Source organism: Rhipicephalus microplus, unplaced genomic scaffold (genome assembly GCF_043290135.1).
Source record: "Rhipicephalus microplus isolate Deutch F79 unplaced genomic scaffold, USDA_Rmic scaffold_13, whole genome shotgun sequence".
Classification (NCBI taxonomy): Eukaryota; Metazoa; Arthropoda; class Arachnida; order Ixodida; family Ixodidae; genus Rhipicephalus; species Rhipicephalus microplus.
The window spans coordinates 41,947,122-41,960,395 of NW_027464586.1; positions in this window are offsets into that span (position 1 = coordinate 41,947,122).

Consider the following 13,274-nt stretch of genomic DNA (forward strand, 5'->3'; position numbering starts at 1 on the left):
ACAACCAGAAACTCCACAACTAGAAACTCCACAACTAAAAACTCCACAACTGGACACTCCACAACTAGAAACTCCACAACTAGAAACTCCACAACTAGAGACTCCGCAACTAGAAACTCCACAACCAGAGACTCTGCAACTAGAACCTCCGCAACTAGAAACTCCGCAGCTAGAAACTACACAACTAGAGACTCCACAACTAGAAACTCCACAACTAGAAACTCCACAACTAGAAACTCCACAACTTGAAACCTCACAACCTTAAGTTACGCAACTAGAAAATACACAGCTAGATATTCCGCAACTAGAAACTCCACAACTAGAAACTCCACAACTCAAAACTCCACAACTAGAAACTCCGAAACTCGAAACTCCACAACTCGAAGCTCTACAACTGGAAACTCCACAACTAGACACTCCACAACTAAAAACTCTTCAACTAGAAACTCCAAAACTAGAGACTCCTCAACTAGAGAATCTACAACTAGAGACTTCAAACTAGAAACTCAACAACTAGAAACTTCAAAATTCGAAACTCTACTAGAAACTACACAACTGGAAATTCCACAACTAGACACTCCACAACTAGAAACTCCACAACTAGAGACTGCAACTATGGAACTCCGAAACTCAAAACTCCGCAACAAGAAATTCCAGAGCTAGAAACACCACAACTAGACACTCCGCAACTAGAAACTCCACAACTTGAGACGCCGCAACTAGAAACTCCACAACTTGAAACTTCACAACTAGAAACTCCACAACAAGAAACTCTACAACTGGAGACTCCTCAACTAGAGAATTCGCAACTAGAAACTCCAAAACTAGAGACTCTGCAACTAGAAACTCCGCAGCTAGAAACTCCACAACTAGAAACCCTACAACTAGAAACTCCACAACTCGAAACTCCACAACTCAAAACTCCACAACTTGAAACTCCACAACTAGAGACTCCACAACTAGAAACTCCACAACTAGAAACTCCAAAACTGGAAACTCCACAACTTGAGACTCTGCAACTTGAAACTCCACAACTAGAAACTCCGCTATTGAAAACTCCGCAACTAGAAACTCCGCAACTAGAAACTCCGCAACAGGAAACTCCACAACTAGAAACTCCACAACCAGAAACTCCACAAATAGAAACTCCACAACTAGAAACTCCACAACTAGAGACTCACCAACTAGAAACTCCACAACTAGAAACTGCACAACTACAAACTCCACAAATAGAGACTCGGCAACTAGAAATTCCATATCTAGAAACTCCACAACTAAAAACTCCAAAACTAGAGACTTCTCAACTAGAAACTCAACAACTAGAAACTCCACAACTACAAACTCTACAAATAAAGACACGGCTACAAGTAATTTCATGTCTATAAAGTCCACAACTAAAAACTCCAGAACTGGAAACTCCACAACTAGAAACTCCACAACTAGAAACTCCACAACTAGAAACTCCACAACTCGAAACTCCACAACTGGAAACTCCACAACTAGACACTCCACAACTAAAAACTTCACAACCGGAAACTCCACAACTAGAAACTCCACAACTAGAAACTCCACAACTAAAAACTCTTCAACTAGAAACTCCTAAATTAGAGACTCCACAAATAGAGAATCTACAACTAGAGACTTTAAACTAGAAACTCAACAACTAGAAACTCAACAACTAAAAACTCAACAACTAGAAACTCCACAGCATGAGACTCCGCAACTTGAAACTCCACAACTAGAAACTCCGCAACTAGAAACTCCACAACTAGAAACTCCGCAACTAGAAACTCCACAACTAGAAACTCCACAACTCGAAGCTCCACTACTAGATACTCAACAACTAAAAACTCAACAACTAGAAACTCCACAGCATGAGATTCCGCAACTAGAAACTCCGCAACTAGAAACTCCGCAACAGGAGACTCTACAACTAGAAACTCCACAACTAGAAACTCCAAAACTAGAAACTCCACAACTAGAAACTTCACGACTACAAACTCCGCAACTAGAGACTCCACAACTGGAAACTGCACAACTTGAAACTCCACAACTAGAAACTCCAAACCAGAAACTCCACAACTAGAAACTCCACAACTAGAAACTCCACAACTAGAGACTCCACAACTAGAAACTCCACAACTAGAAACTCCACAACTACAAACTCCACAACCAGAAACTCCACAACTAGAAACTCCACAACTAGAAACTCTGCAACTAGAGACTCACCAACTAGAAACTCCACAACTAGAAACTCCACAACTACAAACTCCACAAATACAGACTTGGCAACTAGAAATTCCATATCTAGAAACTCCACAACTAAAAACTGCAAAACTAGAGACTTATCAGCTAGAAACTCAACAACTAGAAACTCCACAACTGGAAACTCCACAAATAGAAACTCCACAACTACAAACTCTACAAATAAAGACTCGGCTACATGAAATTTCATGTCTAGAAAGTCCACAACTAAAAACTCCACAACTGGAAACTCCACAACTAGAAACTCCACAGCTAGAAACTCCACAACTTGAAACTCCACAACTCGAAACTCCACAACTGGAAACTCCACAACTAGATACTCCACAACTAGAAACTCCACAACCAGAAACTCCACAACTAGAAACTCCACAACTAGAAACTTCACAACTAGAGACTCCGCAACTAGAGACTCCACAAGTAGAAACTCCACAACTAGAAACTCCACAATCAGAGACTCTGCAATTCCAACACTAGAAACTCCACAACTGCAAACTCCACAACTAGATACTCCGCAACTAGAAACTCCGCAACTTGAAACTCCACAACCAGAGACTCTGCAACTAGAAACTCCGCAGCTAGAAACTACACAACTAGAGACAACACAACTAGAAACTCCAAGACTAGAAACTCCACAACTAGACACTCCACAACTAAAAACTCTTCAACTAGAAACTCCTAAACTAGAGACTCCACAACTAGAGAATCTACAACTAGAGACTTCAAACTAGAAACTCAACAACTAGAAACTCAACAACTAAAAACTCAACAACTAGAAACTCCACAGCATGAGACTCCGCAACTTGAAACTCCACAACTAGAAACTCCGCAACTAGAAACTCCACAACTAGAAACTCCGCAACTAGAAACTCCACAACTAGAAACTCCACAACTCGAAACTCCACTACTAGATACTCCCACATCTAGAGACTCCACAACTTGAAACTCCACAACTAGAGACTCCACAACTCCACAACTATAAACTCCACAACTGAAAAATCCACAACTAGATACTCCACAACTAGAAAATCCACAAATTGAAACTCCACAACTTGAGACTCCGCAACTTGAAACTCCGCAACTTGAAACTCCACAACTAGAAACTCCGCTATTAAAAACTCCGCAACTAGAAACTCCGCAACTAGAAACTCCGCAACAGGAAACTCCACAACTACAAACTCCACAACCAGAAACTCCACAACTAGAAACTTCACAACTGGAAACTCCACAACTAGATAGTCCACAACTGGAAACTCCACAACTAGAAACTCCACAACTAGACTCCACAACTTGAAACTCCACAACTAGAGACTCCGCAACTAGAATCTCCACAACTAGAGACTCCGCAACTAGAGACTCCACAACTAGAAACTCCACAACTAGAAACTCCACAACCAGAGACTCTGCAATTCCACAACTAGAAACTCCACAACTGCAAGCTCCACAACTAGATACTCCGCAACTAGAAACTCCGCAACTAGAAACTCCACAACCAGACACTCTGCAACTAGAAACTCCGCAACTAGAAACTCCGCAGCTAGAAACTACACAACTAGAGACTCCACAACTAGAAACTCCACGACTAGAAACTCCACAACTAGACACTCCACAACTAAAAACTCTTCAACTAGAAACTCCTAAATTAGAGACTCCACAAATAGCCAATCTACAACGTGAGACTTTAAACTAGAAACTCAACAACTAGAAACTCAACAACTAAAAACTCAACAACTAGAAACTCCACAGCATGAGACTCCGCAACTTGAAACGCCACAACTAGAAACTCCGCAACTAGAAACTCCACAACTAGAAACTCCGCAACTAGAAACTCCACAACTAGAAACTCCACAACTCGAAGCTCCACTACTAGATACTCAACAACTCAAAACTCAACAACTAGAAACTCCACAGCATGAGACTCCGCAACTTGAAACTCCACAACTAGAAACTCCGCAACTAGAAACTCCACAACTAGAAACTCCGCAACTCCAAAACTATAAACTCCACAAATGAAAAATCTACAACTAGATACTCCACAACTAGAAAATCTACAACTAGAAACTCCACAACTATAGACTCCACAGCTTGAAACTCCAAACGTTTAAACTCCACAACTTAAGACTCCACAACTAGAAACTCCACAACTAGAAACTCCCCAACTAGAAACTCCGCAACTAGAAACTCCGCAACAGGAGACTCTACAACTAGAAACTCCACAACTAGAAACTCCAAAACTAGAAACTCCACAACTAGAAACTTCACGACTAGAAACTCCGCAACTAGAGACTCCACAACTGGAAACTGCACAACTTGAAACTCCACAACTAGATACTCCACAACTGGAAACTCGACAACTAGAAACTCCACATCTAGAGACTCCACAACTTGAAACTCCACAACTAGAGACTCCACAACTCCACAACTATAAACTCCTCAACTGAAAAATCCACAACTAGATACTCCACAACTAGAAAATCCACAAATTGAAACTCCACAACTTGAGACTCCGCAACTTGAAACTCCACAACTAGAACTCCGCTATTAAAAACTCCGCAACTAGAAACTCCGCAACTAGAAACTCCGCAACAGGAAACTCCACAACTAGAAACTCCACAACCAGATACTCCACAACTAGAAACTTCACAACTGGAAACTCCACAACTAGATACTCCACAACTGGAAACTCCACAACTAGAAACTCCACAACTAGACTCCACAACTTGAAACTCCACAACTAGAGACTCCGCAACTAGAAACTCCACAACTAGAAACTCCGCAACTCCACAACTAGAAACTCCACAACTGGAAACTCCACAACTAGATACTCTGCCACTAGAAACTCCACAACTAGAGACTCCACAACTTGAAACTCCACAACTTTAAACTCCACAACTTGAGACTCCACAACTAGAAACTCCACAACGCAAAACTCCACAACTGGAAACTCCACAACTAGAAACTCCACAACTAGAAACTCCACAACTAGAGACTCCGCAACTAGAAACTCCACAACCTGAGACTCTGCAACTAGAAACTCCGACTTGAAACTCCGCAGCTAGAAACTACACAACTAGAGACTCCACAACTAGAAACTCCACAACTATAAACTCCACAACTAGAAACTCCACAACTTGAAACCTCAAAACCTTAAGTTACGCAACTAGAAAATCCACAGCTAGATATTCCGCAACTAGAAACTCCACAACTAGAAACTCCACAACTCAAAACTCCACAACTAGAAACTCCAAAACTCGAAACTCCACAACTGGAAACTCCACAACTAGACACTCCACAACTCAAAACTCTTCAACTAGAAACTCCAAAACTAGAGACTCCACAACTAGAGAATCTACAACTAGAGACTTCAAACTAGAAACTCAACAACTAGAAACTTCAAAATTCGAAACTCTACTAGAAACTACACAACTGGAAATTCCACAACTAGACACTCCACAACTAGGAACTCCACAACTAGAGACTCTGCAACTATGGAACTCCGCAACTCGAAACTCCGACACAAGAAATTCCAGAGCTAGAAACACCACAACTAGACACTCCGCAACTAGAAACTCCACAACTTGAGATGCCGCAACTAGAAACTCCACAACTTGAAACTCCGCAACAGGAAACTCCACAACTAGAAACTCCACAACCAGAAACTCCACAACTAGAAACTTCACAACTGGAAACTCCACAACTAGATACTCCACAACTGGAAACTCCACAACTAGAAACTCCACAACTAGACTCCACAACTTGAAACTCCACAACTAGAGACTCCGCAACTAGAAACTCCACAACTAGAGACTCCGCAACTAGAGACTCCACAACTAGAAACTCCACAACTAGAAACTCCACAACCAGAGACTCTGCAATTCCACAACTAGAAACTCCACAACTGCAAGCTCCACAACTAGATACTCCGCAACTAGAAACTCCGCAACTAGAAACTCCACAACCAGACACTCTGCAACTAGAAACTCCGCAACTAGAAACTCCGCAGCTAGAAACTACACAACTAGAGACTCCACAACTAGAAACTCCACGACTAGAAACTCCACAACTAGACACTCCACAACTAAAAACTCTTCAACTAGAAACTCCTAAATTAGAGACTCCACAAATAGACAATCTACAACTAGAGACTTTAAACTAGAAACTCAACAACTAGAAACTCAACAACTAAAAACTCAACAACTAGAAACTCCACAGCATGAGACTCCGCAACTTGAAACTCCACAACTAGAAACTCCGCAACTAGAAACTCCACAACTAGAAACTCCGCAACTAGAAACTCCACAACTAGAAACTCCACAACTCGAAGCTCCACTTCTAGATACTCAACAACTAAAAACTCAACAACTAGAAACTCCACAGCATGAGACTCCGCAACTTGAAACTCCACAACTAGAAACTCCGCAACTAGAAACTCCACAACTAGAAACTCCGCAACTCCAAAACTATAAACTCCACAAATGAAAAATCTACAACTAGATACTCCACAACTAGAAAATCTACAACTAGAAACTCCACAACTATAGACTCCACAGCTTGAAACTCCACACGTTTAAACTCCACAACTTAAGACTCCACAACTAGAAACTCCACAACTAGAAACTCCCCAACTAGAAACTCCGCAACTAGAAACTCCGCAACAGGAGACTCTACAACTAGAAACTCCACAACTAGAAACTCCAAAACTAGAAACTCCACTACTAGAAACTTCACGACTAGAAACTCCGCAACTAGAGACTCCACAACTGGAAACTGCACAACTTGAAACTCCACAACTAGATACTCCACAACTGGAAACTCGACAACTAGAAACTCCACATCTAGAGACTCCACAACTTGAAACTCCACAACTAGAGACTCCACAACTCCACAACTATAAACTCCACAACTGAAAAATCCACAACTAGATACTCCACAACTAGAAAATCCACAAATTGAAACTCCACAACTTGAGACTCCGCAACTTGAAACTTCACAACTAGAAACTCCGCTATTAAAAACTCCGCAACTAGAAACTCCGCAACTAGAAACTCCGCAACAGGAAACTCCACAACTAGAAACTCCACAACCAGATACTCCACAACTAGAAACTTCACAACTGGAAACTCCACAACTAGATACTCCAAAACTGGAAACTCCACAACTAGAAACTCCACAACTAGACTCCACAACTTGAAACTCCACAACTAGAGACTCCGCAACTAGAAACTCCACAACTAGAGACTCCGCAACTCCACAACTAGAAACTCCACAACTGGAAACTCCACAACTAGATACTCCACCACTAGAAACTCCACAACTAGAGACTCCACAACTTGAAACTCCACAACTTTAAACTCCACAACTTGAGACTCCACAACTAGAAACTCCACAACGCAAAACTCCACAACTGGAAAGTCCACAACTAGAAACTCCACAACTAGAAACTCCACAACTAGAGACTCCGCAACTAGAAACTCCACAACCAGAGACTCTGCAACTAGAAACTCCGCAACTAGAAACTCCGCAGCTAGAAACTACACAACTAGAGACTCCACAACTAGAAACTCCACAACTAGAAACTCCACAACTAGAAACTCCACAACTTGAAACCTCAAAACCTTAAGTTACGCAACTAGAAAATCCACAGCTAGATATTCCGCAACTAGAAACTCCACAACTCAAAACTCCACAACTCAAAACTCCACAACTAGAAACTCCACAACTGGAAACTCCACAACTGGAAACTCCACAACTAGACACTCCACAACTCAAAACTCTTCAACTAGAAACTCCAAAACTAGAGACTCCACAACTAGAGAATCTACAACTAGAGACTTCAAACTAGAAACTCAACAACTAGAAACTTCAAAATTCGAAACTCTACTAGAAACTACACAACTGGAAATTCCACAACTAGACACTCCACAACTAGAAACTCCACAACTAGAGACTCTGCAACTATGGAACTCCGCAACTCGAAACTCCGATACAAGAAATTCCAGAGCTAGAAACACCACAACTAGACACTCCGCAACTAGAAACTCCACAACTTGAGATGCCGCAACTAGAAACTCGACAACTTGAAACTTCACAACTAGAAACTCCACAACTAGAAACTCTACTACTAGACACTCCTCAACTAGAGAATTCGCAACTAGAAACTCCAAAACTAGAGACTCTGCAACTAGAAACTCCGCAGCTAGAAACTCCACAACTCGAAACCCCACAACTAGAAACTCCACAACTAGGAACTCCACAACTCGAAACTCCACAACTCAAAACTCCACAACTTGAAACTCCACAACTAGAGACTCCACAACTAGAAACTCCACAACTAGAAACTCCACAACCAGAAACTCCACAACTGGAAACTCCACAACTTGAGACTCCGCAACTTGAAACTCCACAACTAGAAACTCCGCTATTAAAAACTCCGCAACTAGAAACTCCGCAACTAGAAACTCCCACAACTGGAAACTCCGCAACTAGAAACTCCACAACCAGAAACTCCACAACTAGAAACTCCACAACTAGAAACTCCACAACTAGAGACTCACCAACTAGAAACTCCACAACTAGAAACTCCACAACTACAAACTCCACAAATAGAGACTCGGCAACTAGAAATTCCATATCTAGAAACTCCACAACTAAAAACTGCAAAACTAGAGACTTCTCAACTAGAAACTCAACAACTAGAAACTCCACAACTGGAAACATCACAACTAGAAACTCCACAACTACAAACTCTACAAATAAAGACTCGGCTACAAGAAATTTCATGTCTAGAAAGTCCACAACTAAAAACTCCAGAACTGGAAACTCCACAACTACAAACTCCACAACTAGAAACTTCGCAACTAGAAACTCCACAACTCGAAACTCCACAACTGGGAACTCCACAACTAGACACTCCACAACTAGAAACTCCACCACCAGAAACTCCACAACTAAAACTCCACAACTAGAAACTTCACAACTAGAGACTCCGCAACTAGAGACTCCACAACTAGAAACTCCACAACTAGAACCTCCACAACCAGAGACTCTGCAATTCCACAACTGCAAGCTCCACAACTAGATACTCCGCAACTAGAAACTCCGCAACTAGAAACTCCACAACCAGAGACTCTGCAACTAAAAACTCCACGACTATAAACTCCACAACTAGACACTCCACAACAAAAAACTGTTCAACTAGAAACTCCTAAACTAGAGACTCCACAACTAGAGAATCTACAACTAGAGACTTCAAACTAGAAACTCAACAACTAGAAACTCAACAACTAGAAACTCAGCAACTAGAAACTCCACAGCATGAGACTCCGCAACTTGAACTCCACAACTAGAAACTCCGCAACTAGAAACTCCACAACTAGAAACTCCGCAACTAGAAACTCCACAACTAGAAACTCCACAACTCGAAACTCCACAACTCGAAACTCCACTACTAGATACTCCACAACTGGAAACTCGACAACTAGAAACTCCACATATAGAGACTCCACAACTTGAAACTCCATAACTAGAGACTCTGCAACTAGAAACTCCGCAACTAGAGACTCCGCAACTCCACAACTATAATAAACTCCACAAATGAAAAATCCACAACTAGATACTCCACAACTAGAAAATCTACAACTAGAGACTCCACGTCTTGAAACTCCACAACTAGAAACTCCACAACTAGAAACTCTGCAACGCCGGGAACGGTTCTCGATGTCATCGAGAACCGTTCCCGGCGTGACAATCTAATATTCTACAATCTCCCTGACACTAATCCTAAGGAAACATACACTCAGTCAGAAGAAATAATAATCCAGCACTGCCTTGAACGACTTCAACTCACAATCGAACCGAAAGACATAGAGCGTGCACACCGCCTAGGGCGGCACACCAATAACAACAAACGGCCTATAATAGTGAAATTTTCGTCTTTCAAAACTAAAGAATCTATCCTTTCAAACGGCCCAAAACTAAAAGGTACTAACTTTAGCATTGGCGAAGATTTCACACACCCTGTTAGAAAAGCCCGAAAAGAGCTCATTGCTTTCGCTAGGAGCAAATCTGTGCCATTTTCACTGCGCTTCCAAACTTTGCACATCGGCTCTAAGCGATACATTTACGACCACGAAGCAGGAATTGTCAAAGAAAAAACATAGGGATCAGTACGCCGACGGCAAGCGCGCCAACAGCCACGCATAAGCACTAAAGCTAAGCTTTCGTTTTCGGTAATTTATACTAACATCCGCAGTTTTCTTCCTAAGCGCATGCCCCTGTCTAATCTATTAAAATCATCTGGCAGTAGTATACTTTTATTGACCGAAACGTGGCTTACCGACGACATTTCGGATACAGAGGCTCTGGCTGACTTGCCGCACTTTAATCTTTTTCGTCATGACCGTAAGAACGCACGTGGTGGGGGAGTACTAATCGCCACTAGCAAAGAGCTATCTTGCTCCATTATCAACATTCTTTCACAACTTGAAATAATATGGGTATTGTGCCGTGCCCCACCCGAAACAGTATTACTTGGCGTATGCTACAGGCCCCCTCGCTCTGATCCAAATTTCGCCCGCGAACTGAATGAAGTGCTGTCTACGCTTACTAATAAACACCCATCCGCACATATCCTCCTCTATGGCGACTTTAATTTCCCGAATATTGACTGGATAAACGAAACACAACTAATTACAGGAAATGCCGAAGCAAGAGAATTTGTCGATGTTTGTCTGAACTTTAACCTTACGCAACTGGTGTCGGAACCAACTCGTGTAACTAGTGAATCTTCGAACATTTTAGATCTTATACTAACAAACAGCCCCGAAAGATTAGAATCTATCTCCTACTTACGTGAAATCAGTGATCATAAAGTCATTCATACTACATTAAACTTCATCCCTAAAACACGCCACATTTCCAGCAAAACAATTCATATGTACAACAAAAGTGATTATGAAGCAATCAATAATGAACTGCGAGATTTCCTGCCTGAGTTTGAATCCAGTTTCGATTCCAGATCTCTTAACAGCAACTGGTTAGTCTTTAGGGACAAAATATTCGAGTTAACTAATACATATATCCCAAAGATGAACTTACCTGCTAATCAAAATAAACCATGGTTTTCGAAACTTTTAATAAGGCAGGAAAATAAAAAGAAACGTCTCTTTCGTACTGCGAAACGTAATGGTACTGCGTGCGCATGGGAGAAGTACTATGCTGCAGAAGACGCATATTATGCTGCAATTCGAAGTGCAAAACAGACGTTTTATCGCATTGACTTACCTAAAATTCTAACAAATAACCCTAGAAAGTTCTGGGAAGTTATAAACCCGCAACCGCCGCGTGAAATAACGCTTACTGACCAATATGGTGAGGAAGTTAGCGACGGTGATTGTGCCGACGTTTTTAACATCGCGTTCTGCTCTGTGTTCACAAAAGAAGCCGATTCGCCACTTCCCTCGCCACCTACTACGACGTTACCAATAATGACTCCAGTGGATTTTTCTGTTGCTGGAATTTCGTCCCTTATCGACAGACTTAAACTTTCATCATCGGCTGGCGTTAACAACATTAACTCTAAACTGTTAAAAAACACTAAACAAATTATTGCAGTGTATTTGTCGATGCTGTTTTCATTGTCCCTTAAAACAGGAATGCTGCCAGAAGACTGGAAAGTGGGAAAGGTCATTCCGGTCCACAAATCAGGTAACAAACAGTCACCCCTAAATTACCGCCCCATTTCACTAACCAGCGTCTCATGCAAAATCATGGAACACGTCATATACACTCACATAATAAACTTTCTGGATGCTAACAATTTCTTTCATTCTTCCCAGCATGGATTTCGTACATCTTTATCTTGTGAAACACAACTAGCTATATTTACTCATGATTTGCACGCTAATCTTGACCGTAACTTCCAGACTGATGCAATCTTTCTAGACTTCGCTAAAGCTTTCGATAAGGTACCACACAAACGCCTGTTACTAAAACTTGCCCAGTTGAATCTGCACCCCAAAATTCTTGCATAGATTTCAGAATTTCTTGCTAACCGTTCCCAGTTTGTCGATATTAGAAATAAACATTCCAGCTCCCTCTCGGTAACATCGGGAGTCCCCCAAGGTTCCGTCCTCGGATCCCTTCTGTTTCTAATATATATTAACGGTTTACCCATGCATGTATCTTCTCATATCCGCATGTTTGCCGACGATTGTGTTCTATACCGCAAAATTACTAACCCCTCTGATCAAACTGCACTTCAAAATGACCTTCATCGTGTACAGCAATGGTGCGACCTGTGGTTGATGGAGCTTAACCCCTTTAAATGCAAACTCGTTTCTTTTCAACGCCAGCATAACTCTTGCATTTTTCTTACGTAATAGCTAACTCTACTCTTGAACAAATTAAATCCTATAAATACCTAGGCGTCACCTTATCCAGTGATCTTTCATGGCACACGCATATCACGAACGTCATATCATCAGCGAACCGAACTCTGGGTTTTTTGAAGCGTCATTTGCGTCATGCCCCACCTGACATCAAACTTCTCGCCTATAAATCTTTAATCCGAACTAAACTAGAATATGCAGCTCCCATATGGAGCCCGCACCAGGTATACTTGATAAATGAATTAGAGTCTGTGCAAAACCGCGCCACTAGGTTCATACATTCTTCATATTCATATAACATAAGCATATCATCCCTTAAACGTGAAACTGGTCTTTCGAATCTTTCAGTGCGCCGCCGCATTACCAGTCTTTGTTTGCTACACAAGTTCTTTCACAGCCCTCTTAATCAAGCACCCTACATCGTCCCACCGACGCGCATATCTCACCGCACTGCCCACGCGTTTCAAATTGCCCGTCCACATGCTCGCACTACTACTTTTTCTGCCTCTTTTTTCCCCCGTGTAGCAGTGGACTGGAATGGCCTTCCCTGTGACGTTCCAGCCATCACGTGTCCAGCAACATTTAAAGAGAAGGTCACCACGCACATTTCCATTTGAAAACCTG